Source organism: Microcebus murinus, chromosome 27 (assembly GCF_040939455.1).
Source record: "Microcebus murinus isolate Inina chromosome 27, M.murinus_Inina_mat1.0, whole genome shotgun sequence".
Lineage (NCBI taxonomy): Eukaryota > Metazoa > Chordata > Mammalia > Primates > Cheirogaleidae > Microcebus > Microcebus murinus.
Genome location: NC_134130.1, coordinates 5,588,954 through 5,602,970, shown reverse-complemented (window position 1 = coordinate 5,602,970; position 14,017 = coordinate 5,588,954).

Here is a 14,017-nt window from a genome sequence, read left to right as displayed (position 1 = left end):
CACAGAAGGACACACAGCGTGAGACTCCATCTACAAGAAATGTCTAGAACAGGCAGATCCACAGAGACAGGATGTGGATTTGTGGGTGCCAGGGGCTGGGGGAAGGATATGAGAGTGATTGCTATTGAATATGGGGTTTCTTTTGGGGTTTATGAAAATGCTCTGAGATTATATAACGTTCATGGTTCCACAACTCTTTGAATATACTAGAAAGCACTGAATTGTACACTTTAAAGGGTGAATTATGGCTGAGTACATGGTGGCTTATACCTGTAATCCCAGCACTCTGGGAGGCCAAGGCAGGATGCCTGACCTCAGGAGTTCGAGACCAGCCTGAGCAAGGGCTACCCCCGGTCTCTACCAAAAATAGAAAAAATGGACCAGGTGTGGTGCGCTAATCAGTCCCAGCTATTCGGGAGGCTGAGGCAGGAGGATCGCTTGAGCCCAGGAGTTGGAGGCTGCAGTGAGCTATGATGACACCACTGCACTGCAGCCTGGGCGACAGAGTGAGACCCTGTCTCAAAAAAAAAAAAAAAAAAAAAAGGTGAATTATATAGCATGTCAATTATGTATCAGTAAAAATTATGCAAACTTCATTGTTTCATTTAATCTTCAAAATGCCTGCGGTGTTTTAAGAGAATGTCCCTGAGTTACTGCAGAAGGTCGTCGAATTACCAGACTTCAGAGGTCTCCTGGCGCTGAGTCAGGTGTTCTGCACACGCGCACACACACATGCATGTGGGGACGCCCGTGCACACACTCCTTCACATGTGCTCGGCACCATGAGCGCCGGGAAGACGGGGTACGGTAGGGATGGCAGAGATTTTGCAGGGGGAGATGCTAGCTGCCCTCCGGGAAGCTGCTAGGAGCATCCAAGTCAGGACCCTCCTGGAGGATGGCAGGGGACGGGGATGCCAGGGCCGAGTGAGCCCCGGGCGGGCAGGAGCCCACGCTTTGTGTTTCCAAGGGGAGACCCCACCCCGCGGGAGGCAGCCCAGTGGGCGGCCGTCTAAAGCCCTCGTCTCTCCTGCACCAAGCTAGTCCTTCTGTTCCAACCCTGTGGCCCAGGTCGCTTTCTGGCTCTCAGTTCACCAACGGCGAGAGACCGGCGCTATGCGAGTGGCGAAGCCGTCCTCAGTCACTGGGGCCAAGTGTCTGCAAGTTTTTCAGCTGGTGTGGCCAGTTCTCACCACCGTGACCCAAGAGGGGAGGGCACGAGGGGCCTTCCCCGGCTGCCTGGTCTGTGTGAACTTGGGACCGCAGGCCCCCGGGAGCTGTAACGTCACGGTGTTCAGAAAGGCTTGCACCTGAGCCGTGGCAATCCTAGCTGATTTTCTTGGAGGGATTTCTGGGAGAGAGAGCTTCCCGGAATGTTCCAGTTTAGAAATGGGAGGGATGCTGGAAGATTCTAGAAGCCCCCGGGGTCCCCCTGAGCATGACAATTCTAGGACATTCTGTTCAGCAGCTGGTCTTCCCGGAAGCCATCCTGGCCAGCCTGGGAAATCCACCGGGTCACGGCTCCTTGCAGGGAGGGGACCGGCGACAGGAGCTCCCACGGGTCCTTCTTATTTCGCTTATTCACGGGACAAAAACGGACCAGTGCCTCCCACACAGCAGGTGCTGCTCCACAGGTTACGTTGTCAAGAAGGTTAAAGATAATAAACAGGACAAATACATACGGGAATTCCAGACAAGCAGAGTGCCGTGAAGACAGTAGACCAATCAGAGGAATGGAAAGCTGGTGACTAGGTCCTGGGGATATTTTTTTTTTAAATTTCTTAAAATATAATTGAATAGGGCAGGGGTGGTGGCTTTTGCCTGTAGTCCTAGCACCGTGGGAGGCAGAGGCAGGAGGATCGCTCTCTTGAGGCCAGGAGTTGGAGGCTGCAGTGAGCTATGAGCACATCACTGCACTCCAGCCTGGGCTACAGAGTGAGACCCTGTCTCTAAAAAAGTTAAAAAAAAAATTTGAACATGCCCTTCTCCTAACCTTTCCTCAAAATAAAAAAAGCAATGATCAAACATGTGTCAAGGATTTTATCTAACTCATTAATTAATGAGGGAACCTGTAAGATGTTACAACTGGACCCAAAGAAAATTTCCAAGAACCATCCACGCATAGAAAAATAAGAAATTAGGCCGGGCGCGGTGGCTCACGCCTGTAATCCCACCACTCTGGGAGGCCGAGGCGGGCGGATTGCTCGAGGTCAGGAGTTCGAAACCAGCCTGAGCAAGAGCAAGACCCCGTCTCTACTATAAATAGAAAGAAATTAATTGGCCAACTAATATACACACAAAAAATTAGTCGGGCATGGTGGCGCATGCCTGTAGCCCCAGCTACTCGGGAGGCTGAGGCAGGAGGATCGCTTGAGCCCAGGAGTTTGAGGTTGCTGTGAGCGAGGCTGACGCCACGGCACTCACTCTAGCCTGGACAACAAAGCGAGACTGTCTCAAAAAAAAAAAAAAAAAAAAAGAAATGAATTGGCAAAGAGAAGCCAGACATGACCACACAGGGTGAATGTGTTTTTCTAGGGGCCATTGTCATTGTCATTATTATCAGTTTTCTGCAACTTACTGAGGAGTTGTGAAACAGCTCAAAGACGGCGAAAGGCACAGGGATCCTGCAGAAACAGGCGCACCTCATTCGGTCTAGGGACTATTTTGGGGTTTTCAGTGGTTACCCAGGAGGTTTTTTTTTTTCAAAGCAGGTGACGTCTGAGCGGAGATCTGACGGAGGAGACAGTCAGCTGAAGACCTGGGGACCGTCCTCAGGTGTCAGGGACAGCCTGGGTCGAGGCCCCAAGGTCAGACCGAGTTTCCTGTTGTAGCAACAGTCAAGGGACCAGAGAGGCTGAGGCCGGGCGACAGAGGGCACCCGGTGGGGACTTGTGTGCCCTAGTAAGTGCTCTGGACTTGATTTAAAGTGTCATGAATTCAGCCTTGACAAGGAAGGAGGCTGTGACACAGGCCACAGCGTGGAGGGACCTTGAGGACATGGTGCTCAGTGACAGAAGGCAGACACAGAAGGACAAGTCCCGTGTGGTTCCGCTCCCAGGAGGTCCCTGGAGCCGTCAGAGCCACAGAGACAGGAAGCAGGGTGGTGGGTGCCGGGGCTGGGGAGGGGGCGGGGAGGGAGTGTTTCGTGGGGACAGGGCGTCAGTTGGGGAAGACCAGAACGTTCTGGAAGTGGAGGGTGGTGACGGCTTCACAACCATGTGAACGCACTTAATGACACTGAATCGCGCACTGAAAAATGATTAAGATGGCAACTTTTATGTTATGTATATTTTATAACAAAAAAATACGTTACCATGTTGTACACAATAAATATATACGATTTCATCTGTCAATTGAAAATACATCATGAAAGAAATGTTTCTGGGCAGGGCGAGGTAGTTCACGCCTGTAATCCCAGCACTCTGGGAGGCCGAGGCGGGAGGATCGTGTGAGCCCAGGAGTTCGAGACCAGCCTGAACAAGAGTGAGACCCCTGTCTCTATTTTTAAAAAAAGAAAAAGAAAATAGATATTAGCACGAAAGGAAGGTATGTGAAGTGTATATAGGAAGTGTCTTTACAATCTTTGCAACTGTTCTGAAACTCTGAAATTTTTCCAAAATAAACAATCAATTGTACAACAACAAAAACTTGCGGTCACTTGGGTGATACATTTGTCAAACCCATCAAACTGTGTCCCTAATACCTGCTTTGTTGTATGCTACCTATATCTGAATTAACTGCATACCAGGAAAAACAAAAAAGTCACTTGACTAAATAGTTACCAAATGCCTAAAAACAGGCATGGCCTTTGACCCAAAGATTCTTTTTTATTTTTTTAAACGTGCTTCCCAGAAAACTATGCCCTAAAGATTCTGGTCTAGAAATTTATCCAGAGAAAATAATTCAAAAAGTGCTTCGAAATGTAGCTGTGAGGATGTTCACGCTGGTGTTGTTTATAACAGCCAAATACTGGAGAATGATTCAAAGGTTCTGTAAGAGCAGTTTGGGTTAAATAAATATGCAAGCGTGAGATTCCCTAGCACTCTGGGAGGCCGAGGCGGGCGGATTGCTCAAGGTCAGGAGTTTGAAACCAGCCTGAGCAAGAGCGAGACCCCGTCTCTACTATAAATAGAAAGAACTTAATTGGCCAACTGATATATATAGAAAAAATTAGCCGGGCATGGTGGCGCATGCCTGTAGTCCCAGCTACTCGGGAGGCTGAGGCAGGAGGATCGCTTGAGCCCAGGAGTCTGAGGTTGCTGTGAGCTAGGCTGACGCCACGGCACTCTAGCCTGGGCAACAAAGCGAGACTCTGTCTCAAAAAAAAAAACAGAGTGAGATTCAGAACATTTAACCCCCTGAAAAGGCTTGGACACGTGTGAGTTGCAGTGAATGAGGCGCCATCAGACCCCAAGCGAGAGTCAAACACTGCTGCGTGTTCACGCGCGAACTGGCCAAGTGGAAGTCCTGGCTCAAGTCCTCACCGCAGTATAGGATTCAGCTGCTCCCCGTCATCTTGACAATGAATATATATTGAAATGCTGAGATGGTCAGTTACAGTTACTGGAAAGGTGGGTTACAACCCAGTACTTTATTCATTCTTTTCTTTTCTTCTTTTTTTTTTTTTTTCTATTTATAGTAGAGATGGGGTCTTGCTTTGGCTCAGGCTGGTCTCGAACTCTTAACCTTGAGCCATCCTCCTGCCTCGACCTCCCAGAGTGCTAGGATTACAGGCGTGAGCCACCATGCATGGAAGGCATTATATAGTAGCGCAAAAGGTGGAAACAGCTCAAATATACATCAATGACGAGTGGGTGAACACAATGCGGCCCATCCACACGCTGGAATATTATGCAGCCCAGAAAAGGAAAGAAATTCTGACACAGGCTATGATATGGGTGCACCTTGAGGGTATGATATTAAGTGAGAGACGCCAGACACAGAAGGACAAACCCCATGTGATTCCACTCACAGGAGGTCCCTAGAGTCGTCAGATCCACAGAGACAGGAAGTAGGGGGGTGGGTGCCAGGGACTGGGGACAGAGCCTCAGTTTGGGAAGATGAGAAAGTTCTGGATGTGGAGGGTGGCGATGGTTGCACAACACTGTGCACGCGCTTAATGCCGCTGAGCTGTGCGATTAAAAATGATTAAAACGGGCCGGGCGCGGTGGCTCACGCCTGTAATCCTAGCACTTTGGGAGGCCGAGGCGGGCGGATTGCTCAAGGTCAGGAGTTCGAAACCAGCCTGAGCGAGACCCCGTCTCTACCAAAAATAGAAAGAAATTAATTGACCAACTAAAAATATATATACAAAAAATTAGCCGGGCATGGTGGCGCATGCCTGTAGTCCCAGCTACTCGAGAGGCTGAGGCAGGAGGATCGCTGAGCCCCGGAGATTGAGGTTGCTGTGAGCCAGGCTGACGCCACGGCACTCACTCTAGCCTGGGCAACAAAGTGAGACTCTGTCTCAAAAAAAAAAAAAAAAAAAAGATTAAAACGGTCAATTTTATGTATACCTTACAACAATAAAAAATTCCTGTCATCTATATTTTATCACATGCACAAAAAAATCAGAGTTCTGATTTTTTTTTTTTTTTTTTTGAGACAGAATCTCGCTTTGTTGCCCAGGCTAGAGTGAGTGACGTGGTGTCAGCCTAGCTCACAGCAACCTCACACTCCTGGGCTCAAGCGATCCTCCTGCCTCAGCCTCCCGAGTAGCTGGGACTACAGGCATGCGCCACCATGCCCAGCTAGTTTTTTCTATATATATTAGTTGGCCAATTAATTTCTTTCTATTTATAGTAGAGACAGGGGTCTCCCTCTTGCTCAGGCTGGTTTCGAACTCCTGACCTCGAGCAATCCACCTGCCTCGGCCTCCCAGAGTGCTGGGATTACAGGCGTGAGCCACCACGCCCGGCCTGATTTTTTTTTTTTTTTTAAAAAGGCTGGGCACTGTGGCTCACGCCTGAAATCCTAGCATCTGAGAGGCCGAGGCGGGCGGATTGCTCGAGGTCAGGAGTTCGAAACCAGCCTGAGCAAGAGTGAGACCCCGTCTCTACTATAAATAGAAAGAAATTAATTGGCCAACTAATATATATAGAAGGTGCTCAGTAACCTTGGAACTCATAGTGCGTCTAAGGCCCTCAGGGTGCTCTGGTAGGGCGGTGTGCAGGTATGGGAATACTTCCGTGTTCAGGCTGGCACCCGAGCCCGCCCTGGGGACGGCCACTGGACATCGCCACCCCAGGAGCAGTATCTTCTGAGTGGCAGACACCCCTCCGAATTCTCGGCAGCCGGGTGGACGCCGGGGCCCTTTGTCCCTGGGCGGCTCAGAGGCTGTTCTGGAAGGTAGAAGCTGGAGTTACTCCAGGTCCCCAGGTCCCTGCTCCTAAGCGCTGCCTCCTGGGCCACCCCCGCCCCTCCTGGGCCGGGGACCAGCCTGCCCTTTGGGCGGGGGCTGGGAGCCTGTCCCAGCCGTGCAGAGCAGTGGGGCTCGGCCAGGGCGATGCTTCGGCCACGTCTGGAGACATTTTCGGCGGGCAGGACCGGGAGGGCGTGGGTGGGGGCAGGGACGCTGCTCAGCACCCAGCAGTGCCCGGACGGCCCCGCCCTAGCGAACCATCTGGCCCCAACACGCCTACACTGCCCAGGGGGAGACTCGCCAGCCGGTCTAACCTCAGTCCTGCGTGCTGCAGGACACGCCCGCCGCCTCTCCCGCCCGGCTCTGCGGGGAAGGGAAACCACTGCCCGGTGCCGCTGGGCAGCCCGGGCCGCGGGCCGCTCTCGCCCTGCGCCCTGCGCCCACCCGCAGCCCACCCTCCCAAGGCCCCCGTTGTCCAAAGCAGGCAGCTGTCCCCACTCCTGGGGGCACCTGGGCTCCCCACTTTGGGGTAACCCGGGAGCCTTGGAGGTGGACCCCACGGGGCAGCTTGACCCAAGGGAGCCATCCCCAGTGAACAAGGCCAGCTCTGTCCTCCCGCCCCCCCATTGTGCGGAGTGGAGCCGACCCAGGATTTGGGGCGCGGCGGGGGCCGTGGAGGGGAGAACGCAGTGGCCGCCTTTCTGGTCCGGCCAGGCCTCCCCGGTCCTTTCTTTTTTTAAAATCGCCGCAATTTATAGAGCTGACTCCTCCCTCCTTCCCTCCAGCAGGCCTGCCACGTGGGCTGGCCCCAGTCCCCGGTCCCCTCTCCCTCTCTCCTCTGCCCGCGCTGGGGCCCGCTGCCACTGCCCGGCCTGGGGCCTGGCGTCAGTTTCACTTTGGCGTCGCAGGTTTCACTTTCAGGGCTGCCAGAGACACTGAGACAGAGACGGGACACAGCCTGGCAGGGCGGCTGGGTCAGGTGCAGGGGACGGCCACAGCCACCACCTGCCGCTCCTTCTTCCCCGGCCTCCTCTGTGGTGACCTGGGCATCTTGGGAGCCAAGGTCAAGGGGTCAAGGTCAAGTCCTCCCCACTTAACCTTGGGCAGGAGAAGCCACCTCCTGCTCATTCTGTGTCTTTCTTTGACTCCCTGCTCCTAAACGTGGGCTAAGAATCACATCCACCCGTGGGGTGCTGGGAAGATCAAAGGCTATTCCAGCAGAGTGGACAGTCCCCGAAGCCCTGTCACCAAGGGAGGGGGCGGGGCAAGGTCCCCAACAGAACAGGATGTCAGCCGGCCGCTGCCTCAGCCGTAGAGAGACCCTTGGCCGAGAACCCGCCCGGAAGGAGGGTCAGGGTGCGCCTGCGTGCCTGGCCTGGGCCAGACCACTGTCCCCCGGGACATGGGGTGGGCAGGTGGGCTGGCAGTGGTGCTGGCACTCTGTGCCAGGCAGATCCAGGCTGGAAGTTCAGCTGGGCGTGGCTGTATGCCCCGCCCCGCCCCGCCCCCACCCAGAGGTCCTTCCTGCTTGGCAAGGTCTCTTGCTCCGTGCTCCCTGCCTTGGGGACAGACCCTCCTACTGCTAGCCTGGCCCAGAGCCCCTCTCCCTGGCAGGTGTGGGGACCCACTCACCTCTGTGTGCCCCCAGGGCCTGCTCCAGGAGTGCCAGGTGCTTGGGGACTGGCCGGACAAGACACGGAGGCACATTTAGGTGTCAATATCGGTGACATATCTTGACAGAGACCAGTGGTCAGTGTGTGCAAAACTGTGAGGGGGTGAGGGCTTCTTCTTTTTTTTTTTTTTGGAGATAAGAGTCTCACTCTGTTGCCCAGGCTAGAGTGAGTGCCGTGGCATCAGCCTAGCTCACAGCAACCTCAGACTCCTGGGCTCAAGCGATCCTCCTGCCTCAGCCTCCCAAGTGGCTGGGACTACAGGCATGCGCCACCATGCCCGGCTAATTTTTTGTATATATACTTTTAGTTCATCAATTAATTTCTTTTTATTAATAGTAGAGACGGGGGTCTTGCTCTTGCTCAGGCTGGTTTCGAACTCCTGACCTCGAGCAATCTGCCCGCCTCGGCCTCCCAGAGTGCTAGGATTACAGGCGTGAGCCACCGCGCCCCACCAGGGTTTCTTTCTTTTTTTTAAACGGCTTTATTGAGATAGAATTCACATACCCTGTAATTCACCCATTCCGTGGTTTTAGTGTATTCAGAGCTGTGCAGCCATCACCTCTATGTAGTTCCAGAACATTCCATCACCCAGAGAGGAAGCCGGTCCCCAGCAGCAGTCACTCCCCGCCCCCTTCCCGGCCCCTGGCACCCACGAGTCCACGTCCCGTCTCTGCCTGTTCTGGACGTTTCGTGTAAACGGAGTCTCACGCTGTGTGTCCTTCTGTGTCTGGCGTCCCTCACTGAGCTCGATGTCCTCAAGGTCCCTCCACGCTGTGGCCTGTGTCAGAGCCTCGTCCCTTTCCGTGGCTCCCGGAAACCCCCTCCTCCACCCCACGCAGGGTGCGAACCTGGGACTTACACACAGGACCTCAGGGGCCCACTTTAGGGTCTGCAGGTGGGGGGCCCACGGAGGCCCGGAGGAGAGAGAGGCGGGGAGGGAGGGGAGCCACTTGCTGCTCTTTCGGGCTGGGTGGAGGTAGGAGACGTCACACCTCCCTCGGGGTTCACTCTTTGCTGCCCCGGGAGCGGGGCTGCCCTCTTCCCCCAGCCCAGCCTCCCCTCTGCTCCAACCACAGCCCTGACCCTGTGTCAAGGTCATGTCCCACATCCCTGCACGCACAAGTGCTGAGCGTCCCGGGCAGAGACCCCCTGTGGACCAGGCTTAACCACCCCCCCATGAATTCAAGCTCCCCAATAGTCCTCACTCCACCTACAGCTCTGGGGGCTGGCCCCACACCTGGGGGAGAGAACCCGGGCTACGCAGCCATCGGGACAACGGATGATGTTCATTGGGACTCGAATATCTTCTTTGTAGAAATATCTATTCAAATCCTCTGCCCCTGTTGTCATTAGGCTGTTTGGTTTTTCTTTGTTGTTGTTGATGAATTGCAAAAGCTCTTTATATATTGTGGATCCCTGACCTTGATCTGATCCATGATTTGCAAATATTTTCTCCTGGGAGCCTTTGGCAGTGGGGAGGGGAAAGCTGGCCTACAGGGGGATGTTTACTCTGACATAAAGTTTGAGCAGGAGGTGGGAGTGGAGATGGGGGATGGAAGAAAGAACCTTCCAGAAAAGGGAATTTACAATAAGTGCACAGACTAGGAGGCATCTGAAAGATTTGCACCTGGGTGATCAGTGGTACTTCTTACTCCGAGAGAGCCCTGCCGAAGTACCTCCATTCTTTAAAACATCCCTAAGCTCAGCTGTTTAGGAGCTGTGTGCCCTGAGGCGAGTTACCTGCCCTCTCTGCCTCCCTGTGTTTCCTTGTAAAACAGGAATAATGTTACCGCCTCCCTCCAAGGTGGCTGGGAGGATGAAATGGGTGGATAGACACAGAAAATATAGGTCAGATGTAGTGGCTCACATGTGTAATCCCAGCACTCTAGGAGGCTGAGGAGGGAGGATTGCTGGAGACCAGATGTTTGAGATCAGCCTGGGCAACATAGCAAGACCCCGCCTCTACAAAGAATTTTTCAAAACCCAGCAGGGCTGGTGCCACCTTTCTCTTGTACTTCAACAGGTCTGCGATGACCCTGTGGCGGCCTCCACTCCCTCCACTGTGACCCAGGGCTCACCGCGGATCAGGTCCCAGGCGGTGTGTGTGGAGCAAATGAACCCTTGGCTTAGAAACCTTCCTGGTCCCCACACCGTCCCAAGTGCTGCTCCCAGGAGAAAGGAGAGGAGCCCCTGTCCCCCCTCGAGCTTGCCGGCAGGAGGGTACTGGGGCCACAGGAGGGCCACAGCGGCTGGGAGAAGGCAGGTGAGGGGGACGGAGGCGGCTTCTGAGTGGACGTGGGAGGGGTAGAGGGAACAGAGAGTGCAAAGGCTCAGAGGCGGTAGCATGGATCAGGACGGTTCATGTCCCCAGGAGCCCAGGGACGGGTGGGGACAGAACAGCAGGGGCAGGACAGGAAGGGTCTCCTGAGGCCTGGGGAATGGTGCGACCTTGGTCGTCTGGGAGGAAGGTGCCACCCAGGAGAACGGCTCGGGGACCAGCCTCGGCTGGGGTTGGGGGAGGGGCAAAGGCCACCTGGCCGAGGGTGTTCGTGGGGGTGACAGTGTGTTCATCTCTCTCAGCCATAGACCTGGGAGTGGAATTGCTGGGTCACAGAGAAACTTCACGTGTAACTTGCCGAACCCCATTTCTTTCTTTTTTTATGACAGACATCAGGCAAGGATCTTTTTTTAAACTTGGTTTTCCTTTTTTGTTTGTTTAACATTTTATATTTTTTAGTAGAGATGGTGGTGGGGGTCTCACTATGGTCTGGTCTCCAACTCCAGGCCTCAAGCGATCCTCCTGCCTCGGCCTCCCAGAGTGCTAGAATTATGGGCGTGAGCCACCACACCGGCCTGAATCCTAATTTCTTAAGTGGACATTCAAGGCCCTTGGTGTTGCATCCAAGAGACTTGGTTTCCCGCTGGGCCACTGCATGTTCTTCCGTCAAAGGCCACCGAGGGCTGAAAAGCTGATGTGCTTCTGCGCTGCCAGGTTCACGGCCAAGGCCTGAGACCCCGCGTTCTCCACCTACCCCTAGGACGAAAGGGCTGACGCCTGGAGCAGGAGGCCGCCGCTCTGCCGGCTGGGACTCGGGCAGTGAGTCCCCAGCTGCCCCCAGCCCATGCCAAGGACGCGTGACCTCCGGGGCCACCGACCAGCAAGCCTTTGCTCCCGCGGCTGTCTCCACCTGGGCTGCCCTCTCTGGCCGGGCTCGGGTCGGCCTCCTTCCAGGCGCCCTTGGGGCTGGCTGGCTTTGCCCCAACCCTGGGGCGGCTGCAAGCTCTTGCCGCGGCCCCCACCTGGGCGAGGCTGCAGGCAGGTACCTTATCTCTCTAGGGTCCCCTCGGGGCCCTGCAGAGGAGCCCCAAATGCCTGTGGGCCACGAGGCAGTGCCCTGGGAGGGAGTTGGGGACAAGGCGAGAGGGTCCGAGTCTTGCCTGCGTCTCCGGACGGACCCCACGTCACCGCTCTGGGGCTCGGCAGGACAAGCTGTAAAGCCTGTTCCGCGCGTGTCCTGGGGCGCAGAAGGGAAAGGAACTGGGGCTCCTCTCCTCTCCGTCCGACGTCACACCAGGAAAGGATCTGCCACTTCCGGGAGACAGGGCACAATCTGTGACGGCTCCTTGTGCAGGCGGGGAAACTGAGGCGCCTGGTGGGGAGCTGACCTCCCGCAAGGTCACAGGGCCAGGGGCACCGCGATGCCATCCTGGGGTCTGCGGCCTGATGTTCAGACAGGCGGCCCGGGCGTTGAGTCACCGTGGGCGGAGAGCGGAGGCTGGGGCCTCCCTCACCGTGCAGACTCCGGCCCGGCCGGGCCTCGCAGGCAGCCTGCGGAGCCGGGAGCCGGGAGCTGGCTCCAGGTCCAGCCGCCGGCCGGCCTCTCCCCCGCCCGCCCGCTGCCGTCACGGGAGGCAGAGCAGGTGCCGCCTGTGCCGCCCCAACCCACCCGGCCTGCTGCTCCAGGTGCCTCCAGGCCCGGGGCGGAGGGAGGGGCGGGGGCCCCGCCGGCCGCCTGCTGGTTTCACTTTGAGCCGGGTCCTTCCTCTTCCTCGCCCCCATTCCTCGGGGACCCCCGCTTTCTGGGAACCCTGCCGGTGGGTGGCAGCTTCCTCTGAACTGGCCTTCACCCGGCGGGGAGCCCGAGGCCCCAGAGGGAGGCTCAGTTCCGCCTCCAGGAGCGGAGGCTTCCTGCTAGTCACACACCCCTGCGTCCCCCCAACCAGCCACGCGGCTGGGTGCTTCAGACTGCCCACCTTCCAGAAGGTTCTGTGGCTGCCCGTAAGAGGGGCTCCCTCTCCCCCACTGTTCTCTGGGGCGGGGCGTCCAGGGTGCGAGCGGCGTCCCTGCCCCCACCCACCCACCGGAACACCCCCCTCCCAGGCCTGGCAAGCACAGAGTTCCGCCAGGCGTCCCCTGGGTGGGGGACAGAACTGTCCTTGCCGAAGGACATCTAGGAGGGGATGGCCCACAGACACGACTGAGATCTGTGATCTGATGCGGCAGCCGCGGGCCAGCCACGTGGCCAGACACAAAGATTACAGACTTTGTACAAAAAAAAAAGTAAAATATCACACAAAATCTTTCATATTGATCCCATTGATTCCAAGGTGAAATGGTTAATATTTTGGCTATATTGTTTTAAACATAGGATCCAATCAACTTCACCTGTTCCCCTCCCTGGTTTCAAAGGGAAATCTAAATCGTGTCTGGGTGTAACGTCACATGCTGGCTCCACAGTTGTAGGGACCGGGGACGGCACGGGGGTGGGATGGTGCTGAGCCCCACCTGGAATCTCATCCCCTGGGCGGCCCCTGGCTCTCCTGACGAATGTCATTTCATTATTATTTTTTTTAGTGACAGGGTCTATCATCCAGGCTGGAGTGCAGTGGCATCATCACAGCTCACTGCAGCCTCCAACTCCTGGGCTCAAGCGATCCTCCTGCCTCGGCCTCCCGAGTAGCTGGGACTACAGGTGTGTGTCACCATGCCCGGCTAATTTTAATTTTTGTAGAGATGGGGTCTTGCTATGTTGCCCAGTCTGCTCTCCAACTCCAGGCCTCCACTGACCTTCCAGTAGGCCTCCCAGAGTTGGTATGTTTTTTACTGGCCTCATCCAGAATGTCAGAGGAGGAAATGCAGCTGCCCGGGAGCTGGGTCGGGTCCCATCGGAGGAGAATTCCACAGGATGAAGCGGGCGGTCACCTGTGACCCCAGCTTCATAGGTCAGGTGTTTAAACAAACCCTGCCCGACACGCTGCTGGCCGGCAGGAGGGTGCAGCAGCCCGGGACACTTGCATGGAGCCAGGTGACTCTCTGGGCTCTGCTCGGGCCTTCAGACTGACCGAGGGCTGCACGAGCCAGAGAAGCCTGGGACTGCACAGGGCTCCCTGCCGGGGCTGGAGGGGTGTCCCCAGGTGGGCAGCCACCTCTGGCCTAAGAGCTGTGCTTGTGGTGACAGCTGGTCCCAGAGGGACCCCAAGCCCGGCTGTCGGGTAAGAGGCCCCCTGGCGACCCCTCACCACCCGCGGAGCCTGTGGCCACCTGTCCTGAGCTGTTCCTGCGCCCCAGGGCCCCCATGTCCTTCCCTCCTTGCAAATGGCAGGGGCCCCGAGGTTTCCAAGACCTGCTCAGACACGCTGTGACCGGCAGCATGAGGCCCCGGACCAGGCGCTGGAGCCGGTAGCGGCCCCCTCCCTGCTCTGAGCGCGCTCCTGGGGCGCTGGCTACCCACAGGGCGGCACCTTCAAACTTCTAGCCATCTTTTTTTTTTTTTTTAATTCTATGAGGCTTTGCCAGAAAACCATGAAGGGACAGAAACCTGGAAGGCTGTTTGCAGAAGACGCCAAGCCCTCTCCTCTCTGGTGTCTGCAGGGAAAAAGCAACACTTGAGACTAGAAGGGTCCCCCTAAGAAGGAAAGGAGAATCCAGGGGTCTCAGGGGACCCCGAGCCGGTCTTCTGTTCAGCCTTCTCCAGAAATACAGGCC